Source organism: Martes martes (assembly GCF_963455335.1).
Source record: "Martes martes genome assembly, chromosome: 4".
In the NCBI taxonomy this organism is placed as follows: domain Eukaryota; kingdom Metazoa; phylum Chordata; class Mammalia; order Carnivora; family Mustelidae; genus Martes; species Martes martes.
The window spans coordinates 45,094,183-45,117,004 of NC_137891.1; positions in this window are offsets into that span (position 1 = coordinate 45,094,183).

Sequence of the window (22,822 nt, forward strand, 5' to 3'; positions counted from 1 at the left end):
GTATTCTAGAGCTTCTACTCATCGTTTGCTTTTCCCGTGTAAAGATTTCACAAGGACACTGGTTCATATTTATTTTGTGACTTAAATCCTAATCGTTTGGTTCTCTCATTAAGTGGCATAGCATTTTCTCACTCAGCACAAAAATGTTGAAGAGAAAAGTATATTGGAGGAAATCTGTTTCCTGAGACCAGGTCAAAGGACAGCCATCTATCACTTTGTCTACTACCCTTAGATCAAACGTTTACAGCTTTGAAAAATCACTGTAGTCTCATGCAATCTATGGTAATCCTGCTAGAGGCGAGTGGAAAGTGCCTTTATTAGTGGGCTTTCAAGATTCATTAGGAGTCAGACCTTGTTACAATCAGAAATTTAAGGAAACCCTGTTTCGATGACCTGCTCATGAGTTATTCCCAGAATAAACAAGAACAACAAGAAGAGCATAGGAACTCAGCCTTCAGAATAAGGGTGGACTATGAGAGGAATGCACTTCATCTGGAATTATTTCCATATTTAGTGTTAAGGCTCTATAATCTGTGACTAGTCTAGACCCAATTATGATATAACACAAATATTTGCATCTCTGGTACACCTTCTTGCCCCTGCTTCCTGCTGTCCCACCCCCCACTTCAAGCCCTGTGCGAAGAATGAAGAAAAGTCTTATCAGTGAATTCCTCAGGCTTCACTTCCACAGCCTCTGGCTCCTGATGGCTTCTGCTGTCTGCTTATGTGCGCCATAGCTAGCTCTTCTTCACCAGAATCCAAGGGTCAAGAGAGAGGCTGAATTCCAAGGATTAGAAGGAGTTCTTTACCAACTCCATTTATTTTCTACACCCCTAGTAACACATGAGGCTAGATAGGAGCATCAGATAAAATGAAAATTTTGGGTCACTTAAAACAACTATTATGTGAAAGGAACACTGTTAAACCTGTGCTCTTAAATATGACTTTTCCTGTATCTCAGAAGGAAGCATCCATGGTTTATATCCTCCGTAGGGGTAGTAATGTTCTCTGTTCTTTGCCTTTGTGTCTCTGCCCTGAACTCTTCAGCTGCTATTATAAGTCTCATGAAATTTTAGGAAGCCCTCACATCCCCCAACACAGTTTCTCATCTCATCCCATAGTCTTCCCATCAAGTGCTTCATCCCCTACACAACTATCACAGCAACCCATTGTTCTAAGTAATTTTTGAGAGCTTGAGCAGGGCACTCGTTTAGAGCCATTGGAAACCCAAGCTCAGCAGCAGAGTTCAGTGTGGGCACAGGCAGATTTGCTTATGTTCCCTTCAAGATCATCTCCCCAGTGTGAACTGTACACAAGCCTATTTAATTTGCTGATTATCAAGAGAAAACCCAAGTGTGTACATAGATATACACATACTTCCTAGGGACACAGCATTCTCAAGGAAGTGTTGGCTCATATGACTGTGAGATATAGAGGCCATTCTAATTATGCCATCCAGACTCTCTCTTCTCTCCATTTTTTAAATTCTGTTCCCCTCTTCTGACATCTTCTCCTACATTAGGCTCCTCTATACTACCAGGGAATATGACCATTTTGTATTTTCATGGCTTCACAACCCTAGTGGAAAGAAAACATCTCTCTCCCAATCTGTCTGTGCCAATCTCCAGGAGGATTCTAATCAACACTGATTGTACTCAACCGCAGCTTGCTTGTGGAAGAGGAATGGATGGATTACCATGTGTGACCCATTCTAGTTCATGTGTGTTTCTGTGTATGTGTGTATATGTATGGTTATCACCATAGTTAAAAGCCAAGCTAGAACCACATGGAGGGGGAGGAATTCCTCTCGGGAAAGCAGGCACTGTGGCCAGAAGTGGGAACCCAAGAAAACTAATGTGTAGACAAAACATTCTCATGCAGTGTACACACCTGATGAGACCACAGTTCCAACTCCACCCTCTCGTCGGGTGCTGTGCTAGCCTTCGCTGGCCTGCTTCTTTCCTCTCTCATCAGAACTCTCCAAAGCAAAACGTGGCCTGCACCCTGGTAACTTCAGCAGAAACCATTACAAAACAAGTAAACAAACAGAATTCAAACACCATTTTCAATATCCTGATTGGGATGTCAAGAGTGGGGAATGTGTATGGAAATTTTAAAAGGCTTTCCAGAAGATTCTGATGAGTAATCAGACTTGGGAGGCACTGTTGTGAAGGATACAATTCTGCACAAACAGTTGCAAAACCCCTAATCTCTATGGTTACCTTTTCCTGATCATACGGATCCAACTATGCCTGGCTTCACCCTTGACTGTGACATCTGTTGACTATGCTCAGAAGTTTCTTTATAGAACGTGTGCTTACCTGATGGTTTTTGTCAATGAACAATGACTTTTGAGAAAATCTACTAGGAAAAAAAAATGTCTCCCCCAGAAGCAGATGACAGCTTCTTTTATTTCTTTGCTTTCTCTTCTCCCCGAATATTCCCACTCTTCTGCTAGAAACTTTTTTTTTAAGATTTTATTTATTTATTTATTTGATAGAGAGAGATCAGTAGGCAGAGAGGCAGGCAGAGAGAGATGGAGAAGCAGGCTCCTTGCTTGCGGAGCAGAGAGCCCGATGCGGGGTTTGATCCCAGGACCCTGAGATCATGACCTGAGCCAAAGGCAGAGGCTTAACCCACTGAGCCACCCAGGTGTCCCTGCTAGAAACTTTTAAGTGGGAGACTTTGGAGTCAGACAGACCTGAGCAGGAATTTTGGCTCCCCCACTTACAGAGCTAGGAGGTCTTCAGCAAGATATATAACTTCTCAATGACTTCATTCCATGACTTGTGAGCAGGTAATAAGAGCTGAGTACCTGTATCATGAGGATGGTGTAAGGAGGAAGTGATCCTTAAATAACATTTAACACAGTGCCTGACACATAGCACATAGTCAATAAATGTTGGATATCATATGTTTTCACTTGTTCTAAGCAGATACTTGAATGCTTATTCATTCATCCAAAAGTATATTCATTGAGACTTTTCTATCTATACGAATTATGCTGGATTAAGGAATTCAAGGTGAGCAAAGAAACATGGCCCTTTCCTGGAGCCTAATGAAGGCTGTAGATACTAAGTAGGCCCTCAATCATATACGTCATTATAACCTGTGAAACAAACTAGGAAGGAAAAGTGAAGAATCTCAGGAGACCATGTAATTTCTGGCTGATCTAATGGTGTGGGGCGCTCTAATAAATTGCTTTTGAAGCTGAGAGCTCAAGAACAGAAACTTAACCAGGCAAAGAAAGAGGGGTCTTGGAGGATTCAGCAGTGGGAACAATATAGTCAAGTGCCAGTTGTAGGAGGATTAGGGCCCATTCAAGGAATGGCAAAAAGGCAAGTATGAGAGGAACACGGCAAAGAAGGATGCAAAGGGTAGAAGAGGCACCCAGAGAAGTGGAAGGGGCTAGAAAAAGGAGTTTCTCCAGCTCAGCACTGTGGACATTTGGGGTCAGATGACTCTTTGCTGTGGGCAGCTTATTGGTGAGATGTTATCATCATCTCTGGACTCTACCCACTACATGCCAAAATCACCTCTCTCCCTTCAGTCATGACAACACGTAATGTTTTTAGCTATTGCCAAATGCCCCTGTAGGGGAATACGGAGTCAAATAACCACCCATTCATTATATGGCCCTTCAGGCCATATAAAAATTTGTGGGAGGCTCCTGAAGGATCTGAAAAGGTGAGTTATGTGACCAATTTATATTCCATGTAGTCTATGAAGTACTGTGGCACATAATGGAAGGGTGTCTTCTCTCTCCCATCAAATAATCCTTCTGTCTCCTCATATACCCTCTCTAATCTACACCAAGACATAAACTTCTACATGTGATTCTTACCTCCCATAGTTAAAATGCATATGCTTAGCTATCAATTATGTTGGAAGAATATCCAAATACTGCTTTTGAGCATATTGTCGTGTCACGATAACAGAGTTATAATTATGAATTCTTCAGGGTTCCTACCAACTCATATGTTCTGTAGCTTAGAACTTTGAGAAATGCGTTTTGGAGAATCAGATATACATTTTGCTTCTTTTTCTGAAAAAGAGATATTTAGAGAATTTCATGGCTATTTTATTTCTTGCATTAACCAAATAAGAAATAACTGGGTATTCAGCTGGGGGTGCTCTTCAGCTTTTCTCTTTTTACTCTTATGACTCTTAAAGTAGCCTTATTTGTTATATATTCAGATTTAGCATTTAGTAAAACCAAATGAAGAACGTATTCTGTCTGACCAAGGGAAAAAGGGCCTGGATTCCAGCTTCAGATATTTAAATATAGCAGACTTGGCAGATGGATTTTTCTTACGTAGTTAGAAAGTTAGAAAAAGACATTGAGACAAGGATCTTGGTTCAGAGGTGATAAAAAGATACTAAGGAACCATGTTTAAATATGCAAATGCTTGGAGAGATAATGGGTGATTCTTCCCAAATGGCAGAAGCTAAGGGGAGGTGGGGAGGAAGAGGAAAAGGAAAGAGGGGCTGAAGCTGTTGATGGGAAGAAGCAGGTGGACAGAATACCAGAACCTAAGGCTGCCGTTGCAGTGCGCCTCATGGGAACCCACCTCATCTCTAGGAAACTGGTGGTGACTGATGCAGAGTTCAGTGGGAGGGAGGAATTGACCCCTAAGCCTCTGAGGAAGCTATAAAGTAAAGAAACAGAGAATGGGCTCATCGCCTGGCATAGGAGTGAGTGGATACAGATTCTCTGATGTACTGCCTGAGGAAAGATTCAGCCAATGCTTAAAAGACTCCCAGCTTGCCCAGGAATGCAGAATTTCCTGGCCTACAGGCCTTTCAGTGCTAGAACCAGCCAAATGGGGGTGGTTGGGCAATCTACTCACAAGGGTACCTTCCACAAAGGGCCATGGTGAAGATAAGGGCAAGCATGACACACTTTACCCATGATGCTGGGGCAGACACAGCTTCAGTCCCGATATCAGCAGCAACAGCAGCAGAACCTCTTAGAGGACAGAGTCCCAGCACAGGGGACAACTGCTTCTTGGGCCCAAGTGTTTTGTGAACAAACTCTAAAGAAGGTGGCTGTAAGGTGAGCTGATGTGAGCTTGCCTCTCTCCACAGGGTTCTCCCATGGAACAGAAAGACTAGAGAGTAGAGATGATCCGTATTTGAGATTGAATGTACAGTTGACCTTTGAACAACACAGATTTGAACAATGCAAGTCTGCTTACACATGGATTTTTTATTGATAAATCACTACAGTACTATAAATGTATTTTCTCTTTGATTTTCTTAATAACATTTCTCTAGCTCACTTTACTGTAAGAATATAGTACTTAATAATATGACATACAAAATATGTGTCAATCAACTGTTGATGTCTCTCGATGTCACACTGTCTTGAAGGTGTTTATGTCTAGCTACAGAAATAACAGGATACATGAAACAGCTTCTAATTGTATAAGAAATCATATACTTAAATGGGATGATGTTTAGAAGAGGATTTATTAAGAGTTAGAGAAACTAAAGACTGTGATAGAGCATTGAAGGATGGCTCAGATTGAGACAATTTTCCAGGTATGGGGATAGATAAAAGCAGGAAAGAAAAAAAAAAAAAGACAGGAGGCACATAATGGAGGAGGAAGAGGCTGATCTGACCAAGAAGAGCTGACAATTATGGTATATTCACGATGACATAGGCAATGTCCTATGTAAATGATGAAAATTTATTCATTTAATTCTCCTGGTAACTCTTTGTGGATGGCAATTTTATTGATCCATTTTAGAAATTAGGAGAGAGGCTTAGAGAAGCTGAATAATTTGCCCAGAGCAGAATTCTGAATAATCAGGATTCAATGCAAAGAGCCCATGTACATATGCAGCAGGCCATGATTCATCCTGATCTGTGCCCAAACCAGGCATGTGTGCTGGGAAATAGCAGAGAAGTGATTTCAGAGGAATTATGGAAGACCAGAGGAATTATGGAAGACCTTGATAGGTAGGCAGTAGCATGTAGACCTGTGCATTACAACAGTGATTCCTTAACCTGGAGAAGATTTCATTGTTGGTGGGTCTATGTATGTGAGAGCAAGGCCATTTTATCTATTTGACACATATGGTGTCTAAGCTCTTCATAGTTTTCAAAGGCCTATGAAAATGCATGTGTTAAGAGATGTAGTGGCTTCAGAATATGAAAACAGTACAAAATGTCTTTAAAATGTAACCCTAATGCTCACTACCCATTTGTAACTCAGCTTTCATATATGCTAATATAAACATTGAGCAGGATTCCTAAAATTCCTTGTATGCAAAAAAGACCAAAACAGGATTGAGTATAATGTTCCAGTAAAATATAAATTCATTTACTAGTGGTACTTTAAAACTTGTAGCAAGCATCTACTTCACAATTCATTACTACTTCACAATTTCATTACTTTCATCAGAGAATTATCTAAAACTTGGGGAAAAAGGTATAAAGGTTTAGTATGTCTTTTCAATATCATATTGGACAAAGGCCACTCAATGATTGTTTAGAAGAATGTACTTTGTCTCATTATTTATTATTAGAGGTCTTAGCTTTAAAGTTACTTAACTTATATATTTTTGTATACTAGAGATGAAAATAATTCCTGTTCAGTGAAATAAGTGCTACCAAAGATTTATGACTTATTGGACCATTATAAATCTGTTGTATTTTTTAAATGGAAATCAGCAGTCTTAACCCCACATTTCTTTATTAAATTTCCTATAAATATCCTAGGATTGAAATTTTCTTTGAGTCAATCATTAACATCTCATTGGTTTCCCCATTAATTAATAAGTAAAATAATATCATTTGCACATACAATATTTATATTGCTTGAGAATTATTTTTTAGCTTCTGGTAACTATACTTCAACATCCGAAAATAAATTCTGGTTGCAATTTCCTCATATGTGCGATTCTAAAAGACAGGAAAAGGACATCCGCTGACTGTTGACATGAATTCATGGGTGGAAGCTTTTCTCTCCTTTCATCACTAGGATGTTCATTTTGTTCACTAAGCTCTGGCATAACTGCATAAAATCTTCTTAAAACATCTCATCCTGAAAGTGTTGCTCTATCTCTTTACTTAAAATGATCTTTACAACTGGTGAGAAAACTATGATGTCTGTAGTGAATGAGAAGTAATGAAAATGTCTTCTGGTGGTGGCAGCGTGCCATTTGCTCATATAGTAACAATTTACTTTAACATACGGCCTTCTGATTCCACACTTGTGGTTCAGCAAATTTTCTTCTTAGGACGCAAGCAGAGGCCTGACTTGCCATTATAAAAATGAAATCCTAGGAATTGATTTGGCAACATTTCCACATCCATAAAAATACTACGGTCTTTAACTGCACTCCACTTAAAAGATAGGAATGGGACTTTTGAATAACCAAGCACTTTCTTTTCCAAGGTACTATCTGAATAAGATGACTTCAACAATCAGAAAAATGACCTTTAATGCAAAGATTTCTAAAGTGGTTGACATTTGGCTAACAATGGGGTTCAAATTTAAAATGGAGAAAGTGGCCACAAATGAGTATTTGGTTAAAAAAAAAGGCTTTACTTTAATAGACCTTAATGCATGCAAAAGACCTTAATGCATTCAAAACTATTAGAAGGATGAATCTCAATGAAGCAAATTAGAATAAATTAAAATATTGCTCAACAATTCAATTAAACTTTCAAAATTACAGGGGAAACCAAGTAATGTCACACTGTGCTTGTGTTACCTTAATAAAATATTGCATACATAAAGACAGTACTCAAAATATACAATCATTAGCATTTTCCAGGATAAATTCTGACATTCTTGCCACTCAGCAGTGACATTTATTATATAGAAATATAAAGAGTTCAGGACAAATTCATTTGTTCATGATTTGGGGTGTTTTGCCACAGACACCCCAGTTCTAATTATGCACTATTTGTTTCTTGAAAGTAGAAAGAGAGAACTAGGCAAATTCTGTTTGAAAGCTTCCAATGAGGCAAATGTTTTAAAAAAGTGCATATTCTGACCTGTGATTAAATAAGAACATTTTCATCTAGAAGCTGAGCAGATCCATACCATTAACATGAGAAATACATAGTTTTCTCTTTGAAAATATTTCTGCCCAAGGTCTAAACAATGGATGCTTGTTCCTTTTGGATCAAGGAAAATCATTAAAAGGAACTCTAGCTCAGTGCTTTGCTAACTTTCCTATGAGAGATAACTAATTCCATCTCACATATGCTACCATGAGATAACAACATTCTCTAGTATTTCACAAACTAAGGAGTTGAGAAACCAAGAAAATTTCCAACTGCATCTGTTACAGTTTCGAGAAAATTGCTGGATATACCTCATTCTCCATGGAAATATATGCCATTTATTTCTTTCCAAGGGAGGGAAATAGCATTAATGAGCACTTACTGTGAACCAGATATTGATAGATTTTATGCTGTTTGGAACAGTTGTTCTTACATTGGGGGTTAGTAAAGTCAGGCACGGGGAAGTTACATAACCTGTCTAAGGACACACAGTGACTACATGGCAGCCGTTGTGTGTGACTTCAGAATTGTTGTGCTGCAAACCTCATGTCTTTTTTTTTTTTTTTTTAAGATTTTATTTATTTATTTGACAGACAGAGATCACAAGTAGGCAGAGAGGCAGGCAGAGAGAGAGGAGGGGAAGCAGGCTTCCTGCTTGAGCAGAGAGCCTGATGGGGGGCTCGATCCCAGGACCCTGGGATCATGACCTGAGCTGAAGGCAGCAGAGGCTTTAACCCACTGAGCCACCCAGGCGCCCCAAACTTCATGTCTTTTCAACTGTACCATGCTGCACTCAGTTCCATGAGCGACACATCAATCTCTGTTCACCCCTGACCTCGGCTGAACCAAGGTATATCTGAAGAATATTGGACAGTTTGGAAACAGTCATGATCTCCTTTCCATCATGACCTGTATTCATTCTCTCCCAGTAACATCTCAAATGTTCCATGTCTAACTACATTCTGACAAGGGAGGAAGAGAAAGCACTGGTTCAAAAACAGATGATTCTCCCTTCAGAAAGGCCAGTGACGACTGTCATCAGATTGGCATCCACTGACTATCACCACCCCTTCTTACTTCTATTCTCACATCTTTGCTTTTGGTTCCTGGGGGAGAATTGTACATTTTCCTGAAAGAAAGTCTCTGATTTTATATCACCAGAAGGGTAAAGAAGACAAGTATAGCATGCGACCCCAACTTAAAACAGAAGACAGAACAATCAGGATATTATCCATTTATCAGTTGAACCTAGATGAACAGGAAATAGATGTAATTCAGTAGAGGATTCAGACACATGAACCATTAAGTAATCATAGTATAATATGATTAATATTTAAATAAAGATATGCACAAATTATCATAGGCACTCAGAGGCTGGAAAAATTAATTTTGCCTAAAAGAGTCAAGAGATTCTTCAGAGCTACATTAGCTGAACTGCATCTTGGAGAATCATGAGTTCTCCCTAATGGAGAAGATCGTGCAGAAGGCATTTCTGGCATATGAAATAGAGTGAGTCAAAGGCACAAAGAAATATATGAAAACACAGGGAGGTTTAATACAGGGAGGTAATGTTAAGTTGTTCCTTGGGTCTGGAGTGTGCATAGATTAGGGTGCAGAGTAATTATTGTAAGATTTGTCATTCTCAGGAGTTTGAAATTATCTTGAAGTAAAAGGAGAGCAAAGAACTGAAACATGGAAGGGCACGCTTCTAATCCAATGAAGGATATGCATGGATTTCATCTGTCCAGTCAGATTTCTTACTTGGTACTTGGGCTAGGAGAATCACTAGTTCATAGAGTTTATCTGCAATGTGGGAGGGAAAAGGCCTTTTCTTTCCAATTATTCCCATAAATATCCAGAGCAGCCACCTCATAGTCAAGGGGCCATCCCTTCTAGACACTGTTGTTTGGCAAGCAGGAGCCAAATCTACTTGTATGGATATTTTATGCTCCACAGAGATTAGAGTCAGCTACATAATCATGTTGGCCAGCTCTGGCTCACAGCATTCCTAACCCCTTGAGCTCATCTCCTGCAAAATCTACAAAAGCTCAAGCCTGTACATGAGGCATGAAATACTTTTGCATTGTAAGAGGGAATGTGATTTGGTGCAGTAAGACTTGAATTTCACCTCTGATTCAACCACTTATTGGCTGCCTTGGGCATGTTACTTAACTTCCTTGAGACGGGGTTCTCTTTTGTAAAATGGAGGTAATGATATTTATGTTGCAGGGCTCTTGTGAGAATTAAACAAAAATAGTATGCAGAAATAGTAGATCCTTAATAAATGGTACATACATCTGGTGCAGAGGCTTAATTTTCTTTCTGTCACCATATAAAGCATTCCTCTCAATTAGGGGGAGAATCAGTCAAAGAGGCTAAGAAAGTTTAGCACATTACACATGCTAATTGCAATGGGGATAAAGCATATTTTCTTTACTTCCCTGAGATTTCCTGAAGACAGATGACATTATTTCATATCCCTGCCTAATTAGTCATTCACTGTTGAGAAGAGCAGTGTTTCTATTTAATAACATGAAATAGCCAATTGTCTAATCAAAAGCTGAGAGATTTATGCCTTAGTGGAGCCAGCAGAAAGCTCATAATTTTCAATTTCCTCTGAGATTTTTTTTTATTTTCTTTATGAAGCAGAATATTTTCAACATCAGATCATTTTACACATGTTGACTTGTTTAAATACTGCTACCACTATGGCTCTTTGGTGGAAGCTGAAATTTCTCTGCTTTCAATTAACAATGATGAGATTTGCCTGAAGACTGTCACCTAACAGTTCATGGGTATCTCTTGGTTCCAATTTAAATCAGACACTATTCTGGCAGATGTCATACTTCAGTGCTCTGTTCACTTACCTCACATTTAGAGATAAAATTTTGTATACAGAATATGGGTTCAATTAATATTTGTTGAGTAAGTAAAAAACGCAAGGCCACTCTAAGGAGAGACATATGGGTAATTATGGTGGTTTCCTCTGTTCTTGTTTGTATTTTTATTAGATTGGATGCTTCTTGCTGGGCAGAATCATCCCCAGTATTAGTGTAGTGCAGGCAGTTACAAAACACCAGTGGGGAAAAATGGCATGACTTCTATAGTATTGCACACTTACATTGTTTTCTGGGAATGTTTTATCATTCCTTAGTGGGTTGCACATGGTGAAGGAACCAATCTGAAGAATGTAATCACTGAATTAAGGAGAATTCACCTTATGCACAGTCTCAGAATAGGACCTAGAGATGAAGTAAATATCTTCTTGCTTGGCAACTGTGTGACTCTCTGATTCACATCACCTTAACTAGACTTTGCCAAGAAGACATGTAAAAACTAGATTGGGATAGAAACCACAGTTCATTCTCTCAGGCCTCCCATTTTCTTTGTTCATATCAAGGAAACATCCAGTTTATATAAGACCTGAGGCTTATATAATTTGTGAGTGTGCTCTTTAAGAAAAATAATACAAAAATTATAAATTTACAACAAATAGAAAAGAAATTATTTATTAATGACAAGGGAAAAATCATAAAAGATTATAAATGTCAGACAATCCAGAAAAATATTTTTATTAATTAGCTAGCAACTTGCATAGAAATAGCTGCAAACTAACTAAATATAACCCACTAAATGTACCTAGCATTCAGCTTCCCCTTATTCAGATTTCAAAAATGCCTACAACTACTCCAACATTACCAGATATAAGGAGAAATAATGACAGAAAAGAAGTTGGAATGAAAAGAGACAGTTGTGGGGCGCCTGGGTGGCTCAGTGGGTTAAAGCCTCTGCCTTCGGCTCAGGTCATGATCTCAGGGTCCTGGGATCGAGCCCCGCATCAGGCTCTCTGCTCGGCAGGGAGCCTGCTTCGCCCTCTCTCTCTGCCTGCCTCTGCCTACTTGTGATCTCTGTCTGACTTGTGATCTCTGTCTGTGAAATAAATAAATAAAATCTTTAAAAAAAAAAAAAAAAAGAAAAAGAAAAGAGACAGTTGTGGGTATGTAGCTTACTTTTTCAAAGTTTACAAGATTGTGTGATTGTGACCACATTGCTAGGGTCCCTCTGGGACTTTGAAGAGCCCATGCAATGGAGGAGCCCTGTAACTTCAACTCCATTAACTTCATAGTAAATCTGCCTGGGAGGAAAATCCATGTGACAGTTTGCTATCTGCCTAATGATTAGAATCACCATCCAGCATGTCCTAGAAGTTCAAATAGCATCTCATCAAATGAAAAACTCAATAGTCTACTATAAATGTTGTGACTTTAGTTCCCTTTAGAAATTCTACAGTATAAATGCTTTTACTTATTTAAAGTACCACAGTAAATGTAACGTGTAATATATTTTAAATACACATATAATTATATATGTTTATATTTAAGTGTATGAATATACATGTTATATATATACATGATATATATAACATGTATATATACATGATATGTATATCATGTATATATACATATATAACATGTATATATGTTATCATATATAATATATAATATATATTATATATTATATATATAATATATATTATATATATAATATATATTATATATAATATATATTACATATATAACATGTAATATGTAATACATATATAACATGTAATATGTATATCATGTATACATGATATACATATCATGTATATATATACATGTTATATATATGTATATATACATGATATGTATATCATGTATATATGCATATATATAACATATATATGTATATATACATGATATACATGATACATGTATATATATACATGTATATATATACATGATACATATATATGTATATATACATGTATATATACATGATATGCATATCATGTATATATATAATATGTATATTCATACACTTAAATATAAACACATATAATTATATGTTATATATGTATATATGTTACATGTTATATATATAACATGTATATATACATATATGTGTATATGCATATATAACATGTATATATGTATATAACATGTATATGTAACATGTATATATAATATATAATATATTATATATTATTATATATTATATAATATATAACGTGTATATAACATGTATACATGTAACATATATACACATATATGTATATAACATGTATATAACATGCATACACATATATGTAACACATATACATATAGGTATATAACATGTATATAACATGCATATATACATATATATATACATGTTATATATAAATATGTTATATATGATATATAATACATATATATTATATATAATACATACATGATATATACACATACACATATATGTATATATACATGTTATATATATCACATATATATCATGCATATATATACATGTTATATATCATATATATCATATATCATACATATATACATGTTATATATATCATATATACATATATATGTATATATGATATATATACATGTTATATATATCACGTTCCTACTATGTGCAAGCAATGGTGAAAATAGCTTAGCCCTCAAGGAACTTATTGTTGGAGGATCACAAATAAGTAGATAGTCAATTACGATACACGTGATTAAGTGGTGTTCTGAAGAGTGCCACATATTATGGAAGTGTGTTGAAGGAAAATAATTCCTACTGAGGGAAGAAGTAAAGTCCAAATCAAGTCTTGAAGGATGATCAGAAGTTTTCCAAATGAAAGTGCAGAAGATGTTTGGCCAAAATATAAAGTTCCTGAAACAAGGGGAAATGCATGCAAAGAACTGGATGCAAGAAACTTTGTGGCATGATTGAAAAATTGAAAAAAAAAAAGATGACTAAATTGCGGCATTGGGTACAGGAATGGTAGGAGAGGGCAAAGATGTGGTGGCAGGAGAGGAGAATGGGAAGCTTTGTACATATTAGATCTCACAGAAACTTAGGGACTGTATAAATTGTTGAGCTTTTCCCCAATAGTATTGGGTAAATCACTGATGAATTAAGAAAGATAGTGTCCTGATAAGAGTTGCTTTACAAAAGACGACTCTGACTATAGTATAAAGAATGGTTTGGGTAGGACAAAATTAGAAGCCATGAGACTAATTAGGTGTCTATTTCAGTAATCTAGGGGAGGGCTAGCAGTGAGTAAAATTAAGAGATAGGCTATATCGAAACAGAACTTAAGAACTGATAGGATGAGGATGATAAGGGAGGGAAAAAAATAAAGAATAAAGGCCAAGTTTTTAGCATGGGCAATAAGATGACATGCATGACTTTCATAAAATAAGCAAAACAGTTCAGTTTTTTACACCTTGAGTCTGAGATGCAAAAGGATACCCAAGAAGACATATCGAGGACGCAGATGGATAAAAATGTCCAAAGCTCTAGACAGATATCTAGCCTGACTTAGAGACGTCTAAGTCATACTTGTAGCACAGGTTGTTGAATCCATATTTGCTGATGAAATCACATGGAGCGGGTGATCCAAACCTGACATGGGTTTACGTTGCATCTCTGTTCAGGTTCCGTTTCTTAGTTCCACTCAGCTGTCAGCTCTGTAGTGGAAGAGGCCAAATCTGCTGTGTTATTGTCCTATGCCTGGTGCCTCAAACAATGCCAGGTCCATGGTAGATGTTGAACAAATATCAATTTAATAAATAAGTAGTACCAGTTACAGAATAAGCAAAAAAGAATCTACAAATTTGGAATAAGCAGCAGCCAGGAAGTTGGTAGAAATACCAGAGTTTTTCAGTGTCGTGAACTCCAAGGCAAGAGAGGGTTTAAAGGAAAGAGTGGTCAACTGAGTTACCTGTAACAGAGAGGTCAAATAAGAAAATGTCCTGGGTATATCAGTTGAATTTAGCAGGAATAAGAGTTATTTCTTACTTTGGCAGAGACTTCATTCTGCATACTTAGTTATGCTGTTTCGATTCTACAGTCCATTATGGTGGTACCTACCTAATCTCAGTTCTTTTGGAGATTCATTCTATCTTCAAGATTCAGTCAAGTTTCTGAGGAGGTGGTGCTTGGGAGTGGAAGAGATGATTCTTAGAATTAATACAAACAGGATGTCTCTTAGACATCTCCTGTTTATACATACAGGGGCTCTTAAATCCTGAGGCTCCCACCTGGCATCTGTGTCATACTTTGGACATAAGCATCAGTGGTCTCTTTGGAAATACAGCAAGGAGACATTATCTTTCTTGGGCCTCCTTCAAATTTGTGCCTCAAAGGCAAGGGCATTCTATCTTTGCCCTCGAATGCTACAAACCTCACTGGGGAACTGCCTAATCCTTGAGGCTTTGCCTTCATTTCTTAAACTATTTCTCTCCCCTCCTCAAGGGCTTCTTTCAACAGGGGAAGGGGGTGTCAGGATAAGCGTAGTAATTCTTCTCTTACCATTCACTTTGTCTACAGCCCAAGCATCTTTTTCCACAATGGAATAAAGGGAGGTCTCAAAGGCACATTCTTCCTCTCTCTCTAGTCAATCACCTTCTCTAGAAAATTGCCAGAGGCAAATATCTGCTTGAATAGAGAGAAAGAGAAATGGGAAATAATATGAGAAACTAGTTGATACTAACAACTTAGAAATGTCTCCACCTTTAAAGAGGATTTTTTTGGAAACAATTTCTTTTTTTACATTTCTTTTTGAAATGTAACCATAAAGGAAAAGAATATGGAAGTTAGAGGTGGATGCCAGTTTGAGATAGGGTTTTCTTTTTACTCAAGTATATTTAAGTAATAATGGGAAAGACCCAGAGAGAGAAAGAAGCAGACATACCTAGAAGGAGGGCTTTATCAATAGAGTAAGATCCCTGTGAAGGTAGTAGAGGCTGGGACCCAGAATTCTGTGGAGTCTAATAGTCTCATTTTTCCCAGTTAATTGAGATGTAATTGACAAAATTGTATATGTTTAAGGTATACAACATGATGATATTTTCATTAAAGACAATTTTTAGAGCAGTTTTTGGTTTATAATACAGAGGAACAGATTTTCCATGTACCTTCTACCCCCACACATACAAAACCTTCTTCATTATCACTATCACTCACCAAAGCTATACATTTTTGAAAACCAAGGATGAATCTATACTGACACATCATAATCACCCAAAGACCTAAGTTTACCTAAAGGTTACTCTTGGCATTGTACATACTATGGGTTTGGACAAATGCATAATGACATATTTATCATTATAATATAATAGAGAGGATTTTTATTGCCCTAAATATCCTCTTTTCTCTGCCTATTCATCCCTCTCCCCTACCCTACTCTTGCTACCACCCTTAGCAACCACTGATCTTTTGATTGTCTTCATAGTTTTGCCTTTTCCAGAATATCACATAATGGAATCATATAGTTTGTAGCCTTTTCAGATTGACTTCTTTCACTTAGCAATATACATTTGAAGTTCCTCCATGGTTAAGAGCTCATTTCATTTTAGAGCTGAATACTATTCCATTGTTTGGATGTACCACAGTTAATAATCCATTCATTTAATGAAGGACATCTTGGTTGCTTCCAAGTTTTGACAATTATGAATAAATCTGGTATAAACATTTATGTTCAGCTTTTTTGTAGGCATAAGTTTTCAATTCCTTTGAACAAATACCAAGGAGCACAACTGCTGAATCATGTTTAGTTTTGTAAGAAACTGTCAAATTATCCTCTAAGGTGGCTATTACCATTTTGCATTCCTACCATAATGTATGAGAGTTCTTGTTGCTCCATATTCTCACCAGCATTTGGTATTATCCATGTTCCAGATTTTGGCCATTCTTGTAGGTGTGTAATAGTATCTCATTGTTGTTTCAATTTGCATTTTCCTGATGACATATGATGTGGAACATATTTTCATATATTATTTGCCACCTGTGTACTTTCCTTGGTAAGGTGTCTGTTAAAGTCTTTTGTCCATTTTAAAATCAGGTTGTCTAAGAATGTATATTTCGGATAACAGTCCTTTATTAGAAGTGTCTTTTACAAATATTTCCTCCAAATCTGTGGTTTGTCTTCTAATTCTCTTGATATTACCATTTGAAGAGCAGTTTTTAATTTTAATGAAGTCCAGTTCATCAATTACTTTTTTCCTGGGTTGTATCTTTGGTATTATATCTAAAAAGGCATTACTGTACCCAAGGCCATCTAGGTTATTTCCTATCTTATCTTATAGGGGTTTTATAGTTTTGTGTTTTCCATTTAAGTCTATGATCCATTTTGGATTATATTTTGTGAAGGATATAAGATTTAGATTCATTTATTTGCATGTGGACCTCCAGTGTTCCTGTACCATTTGCTGAAGAAACAATCTTTGCTCTATTGTATTGTTTTTGTTCCTTTATCAGAGATAGACTATATGTGTGCTTTCTATTCTGTTCCTTGATCTATCTATTCCTTCACCAATACCATAATGTCTTGATCACTGTAGATTTATAGTAAGTTTTGAAGTTCAATAGCATCATCCTCCATCTTTGCTCTTCTCTTCCCACATTGTGTTGGCTAGTCTGGGTCTTTTGTCCCTCCACACCAAATTTAGAATTATTTTGTTGATATTCATAAAATAACTTGCTGGAATTTTGATTGGGATTGCACTGAATCTACAAATCAAGTTTGGAAGAACTAAAATCTTGAAAATATTGAGTATTCTTATCCATGAACATGGATTTTCTCCATGTACTTAGTTCTTTGAGATTGTTCATGACTAGTTTTGTAGTTTTCCTCATATAAGCCTGGTATATATATATATATTTTTAGATTTATACATATTTCATTTTGGGGGTACTAATGTAAGTGGTATTTTTTTTTTTTTTTAATTTCAAACTCTTCCAGTTCCCTGAAATACAAGAAAGCGACTGACTTTTGTATATTGAACTTGAATCCTGCAACCTTGCCACTATCACTTAATAGTTCTGGAAGTTATTGCTGTTGTTGTTGATTCCTTCAGATTCTACATAAATGATCATATCATCTGTGAATAAAGATACTTTTATGTCTTCCTTCCCAATATGTGTATCTTTGATTCACTTAACATGATGATTTGATATATGTATAGTTGTAAAATGATTACCACAATCAGGTTAATCAACATAACCATCATGTAACAGTTACTTTCTGTGAGTGAGAATGCTTAAGATCTACTCTTTTAGCAGATTTCAAATATACAATACAATATTTGACTATAGTCACCATGCTGTATATTAGTTCAATATTTATTCATCTTATAACTGAAGTTCTGTACTTTTTTGGCTAACATCTCCCATTTTCTCCACACTTCAGGCATTGGCAACCATTATTCTACTCTGAGTTTGATTTTCTTTTCTTTTTTTTTACATTCTACATATAAGTGATGTCATACAGTGTTTGTCTTTTTTTTTTTTTTTTTTTTTTGAGAGAAAGAGAGAGAGAGAGCACAGAGGCTAAGTGAGAGGGAGAAGCAGACTCCCCACTGAGCAGAGAGCCCAACACGGGTCTTGATACCAGGACCCCTGAGATCATGACCTAGGCTGAAGGCAGACGCTTAGCTAACTGAGCCACCTAGACATACCAGTATTTGTCTTTCTGTCTGGTTTATTCATTTATCATAATGTCATCAAGTTTCATCTACACTGATGCAAGTGGCAAAATTTCTTTTTTTTTTTTTTATGGCCAAATATATACTCTTAGACTAGAAGAAGCATGTTTCTTACAATTCAGAATAAAAAATATAGGAGGGAGGGTAGTTTTATAGGTTCTCCTGTGAAAAATTAAGAAATACACATTGTGATGGTATTTAATTTCTCAGTGAAATAGAAGGCAAGACTCCTACAGATATCTGGGTTTGAGAATAAAGTTTTGAAAGAATAAAAGAAATTCTGAGCTTTGAGGCCCAGTTGGGGTCATTAAGTGTATTTTTAGTGGTACGCATCTTGATGGTTCTATAATTTTCTTTAGCAGGGTTTAGCAATCAAGATTTAGGCAAAGAGGAAGCAAACATTAAGATTGAGCCCTGTTTGGAGTTTAGTCACCTACGTATAATGGATAGACAGCAGAGTTTTCTTAATTTGTTATTAAATGCAGGAATAATAGATAGACAGGAATAATGGATAGAAAAATTTTCTGAATTTGCTCAGAAATAGTTCACTATCCTGTCTAAGTCCAATTTCTCCCTGATTTTGACACCATAAAATTATGTATTTAATAGGTTCCCGTAGGCCTAATGGTCCACAAGAATTGTAGCAGCTGTAAAGGAAATTTAATTAACTAAAGTCCAATTTATGAGGCATATGCAATAAAAAGAACTGTAGAGTCTCTGAGACTTGACAGAGAAGCTGAATTTGTGCTCATTAAAAAGGAAAGAGAAGCAAGTTTACAAGTGTCAGTAGCAGCAGAGAGACTGTAAGCAATCAATGTTCCATGTTGATTTCTTACTAATGAAAGTACATTTTGATTTGGAATCTAAGCTATACAAGCTAGAGGAATTGGTCCTCATTTGACATGAGAGGGAACTCTAGTGGATACATTTGGGTTTCAGGGCTGTGATGTGTTTTCTATTTCTGTAGCTGGTTCTAACTCAAACTAATAATTAAAAAAATGCATAACTAATACGTAAATATAATCTCACTCTAAAACATTCAATGATACAGAACTATACAACACGACAAGGGTTCATCATTCCTCTCTTCCCTTCTCCAATGTTTTCCCCATCCCCTTCCTCACACCTACCTATATTTGTATATAAATTTCCTCTAAACATAGTTTTTGCCATTTGTCTTCTAAAAATGCCATACTGTTTTTTTAAAAGATTTTATTTATTTATTTGACACAGAGAGAGATCACAAGTAGGCAGAGAGGCAGGCAGAGAGAGGGGGGATGCAGGCTCCCCACCGAGCAGAGAGCCCAATGCGGGGCCCAATCCCAGGACACCGGGACCGTGACCTGAGCCGAAGGCAGAGGCTCAACCCACTGAGCCACCCAGGGGCCCCAAATGCCATACTATTTATATAACCATGAAGAGATTATGAAATTTACCTATGTTGACTTCAACTCTAAATGTTTCTTTTAATTTTTTATTAATCTTTTTAATTTCATCAACCTGATGAAAGAAAATTGTGTATTGACTTGTTTTTTTTTTTTTTTTCCTGGAAAACTAGTAATATGATCTTCATTTTCTTTTATGGACATTTGTATTTGTTCTACATATACCCTTTGCCTGTTTATAATCTTTATCCATTTTTTCAATTATGATACTTCTATTTTTCCTAGAGATGTATAAAAGATTGTGCATTGTAGATGTGAATTTTCATCTTTTAAATAGATAATAATAATACAGATATGTCAGTTAAATGTTAGCCTTATTGAAAGAGTTTCCTGTGGTAATTTTAAAAAAAATTTTATAGTATCATTTATTCCTCAGCAGGTTTTAATTTTAGTGTAGTCAAACCTTATCTTTTCCTTTATGTCTTTTAAATCTGATATAGTATGAAGTTTTCCCAAATTATAAAACCATTTGCTACATTTCCTTCTAATACTTAGAACTTCAATGCATCTTGAATTTATTTTTGTATATGGGGTAATTTTAAAACCTCCTCACTTGGATAACCAATCATCTCTATGCTATTTTTGAAGGCTCTTTTCCTCACTATTAGTATGAGTGTCCTTTACCATAAAATAAACACCAAAATACATATGAATACTTTTTAGATTTCTATTTCACTGATTTGTTTCTGAAATGATACCTTAGTGATTTAATATTTCCAGCTTTATAGTATGCTTTCATATTAGGTAGAAATCACTCGTTGTTGTTGTTGTTTTTCCAAAGTTGTCTATGCCTGCATATCTTTCAGATGAACCTTAGAATTATCTTACATTCTTTTGAAAAATCCTCTTGGAATTTTTATTAGAACCTATTAAGTTAGCAGATAATTTGGTGGTAATTTACAACATGAAAATAGTAAATCTTTTAATGAGCATGGTTTTCTCTTCATTCAGTAAAGTATTATAGCTTTACTCATAAAGGTTTTGTAAATTTCTTATTAAGTTCCTTTCTAAGTATTTTGTATTGTTATAAATATTTTAACTAATCCAAATGGCCAACAGACACATGAGAAAGTGCTCAACATCTCTCAGCATCAGGGAAATACAAATCAAAACCACAATGAGATACCACCTCACACCAGTCAGATTGGCTAAAATTAACAAGTCAGGAAATGACCGATGTTGGCAAGGATGTGGAAGAAGGGGAACCCTCATACACTGTTGGTGGGAATGCAAGCTGGTGCAGCCACTCTGGAAAACAGTATGGAGGTTCCTCAGAAAGTTGAAAATAAAGTTACCCTATGACCCAGCAATTGCACAACTGGGTATTTACCCCAAAGATACAAATGTAGTGATCAGAAGGGGCACATGCACTCCAATGTTTATAGCAGCAGTGTCCACAATAGCCAAATTATGGAAAGAATCTAGATGTCTATTGACCAATGAATGGATAAAGAAGATGTGGTATATATATATACAATGGGATATTATGCAGCCATCAAAAAGTGAAATCTTGCCATTTGCAATGACATGGATGGAACTAGAGGGTATTATGCTGACCAAAATAAGCCAATCAGAGAAAGACGATTATCATATGATCTTGCTGATATGAGGAATTTGAGAAATAAGATGGAAGATTGGGGGGCAGAGAGGAAAAAATGAAGGGGGACAAAACCAGGGAGGGAAACATCATAAGAGACTCAATCTCAGGAAACAAACTGAGGGTTGCTGGAGTGAAGGGAGGTGGGAGAGATGGGGTGGTTGGGTGATGGGCATTGGGGAGTGTATGTGCTATGGTGAGCACTGTGAATTGTGTAAGACTGATGGATCACACACCTGTATTCCTGAAACAAATGATTCATTAAATGTTAATGAAATAAATATTTTAACTATTGCTGATATATTAGAATTTTAGAATTCTTTTTATTATTGTGTTCAATTTGCCAGCATATAGTACATCATTAGTTTTTGATGTAGTGTTCAATGATTCATTAGTTGCTTATAACACCTAGTGCTCATCACCACATGTGCCTTCCTTAATACCCATCCCCAGTTACCCCCATCCTCCCACTCCACTCCCTTCTGTAACCTTCAGTTTGTTTCCCAGAGTCCAGAGGCTCTTGTGGTTTGCCTCCCTCTCTGATTTCTTCCCATTCAGTTTTCCCTCCCTTCCCATGTGAACTTCCATGCTATTCCTTATGTTCCACATTGGAATTTTAAAATTCTTATTTGTAAGTGGTTTTCTTATTGAGCTCTTCTGTTAACTGTAATAGCTTCTTATTGGATTATCTTTAAATTTCTAAAGCACTGATTGTGCTATCTGCAAACAACAACAATATTTAGAAACTTTATTTTATTTTCTCATTTAACTGCTTTTTTAGGACTTCTGCCTAAATAGTAGGGTTACAGTAGAAATTCTTGTCCCATTCTAATATCATTGGGAACATTTCCATGTTAACAACAACATATTTGCTGCAGACTTATAGTAAATACCCTTTATCAAGCCAAGAAAGTAGTGTTTTTCACCCCTTAGATTTCTAATAGATTTGAATTTTTAAAAATTCAGGTATAGGTATTGGATTTTAGTAAGTAGTTTAATTAAGGCAATTATGAGGGTTTTTTAAAAAAATGTACTAAAAAATCTAGAGGGTTACATTTTGAGTTTTCTTGGGAATTGCTTTTAGAATTTTTTCAATGTTAAATAATTATTTCATTCTTGGGAAAATTTTCTCTCTTCTTAATGTTTTATACCCAATATGTTGTTACATTTAATTTAATGATAATTTATTTAAGACTTCATACATGAATTTTGGCCTCTGGTTTTCTTTAAGCACTATTCTTGTATGGTT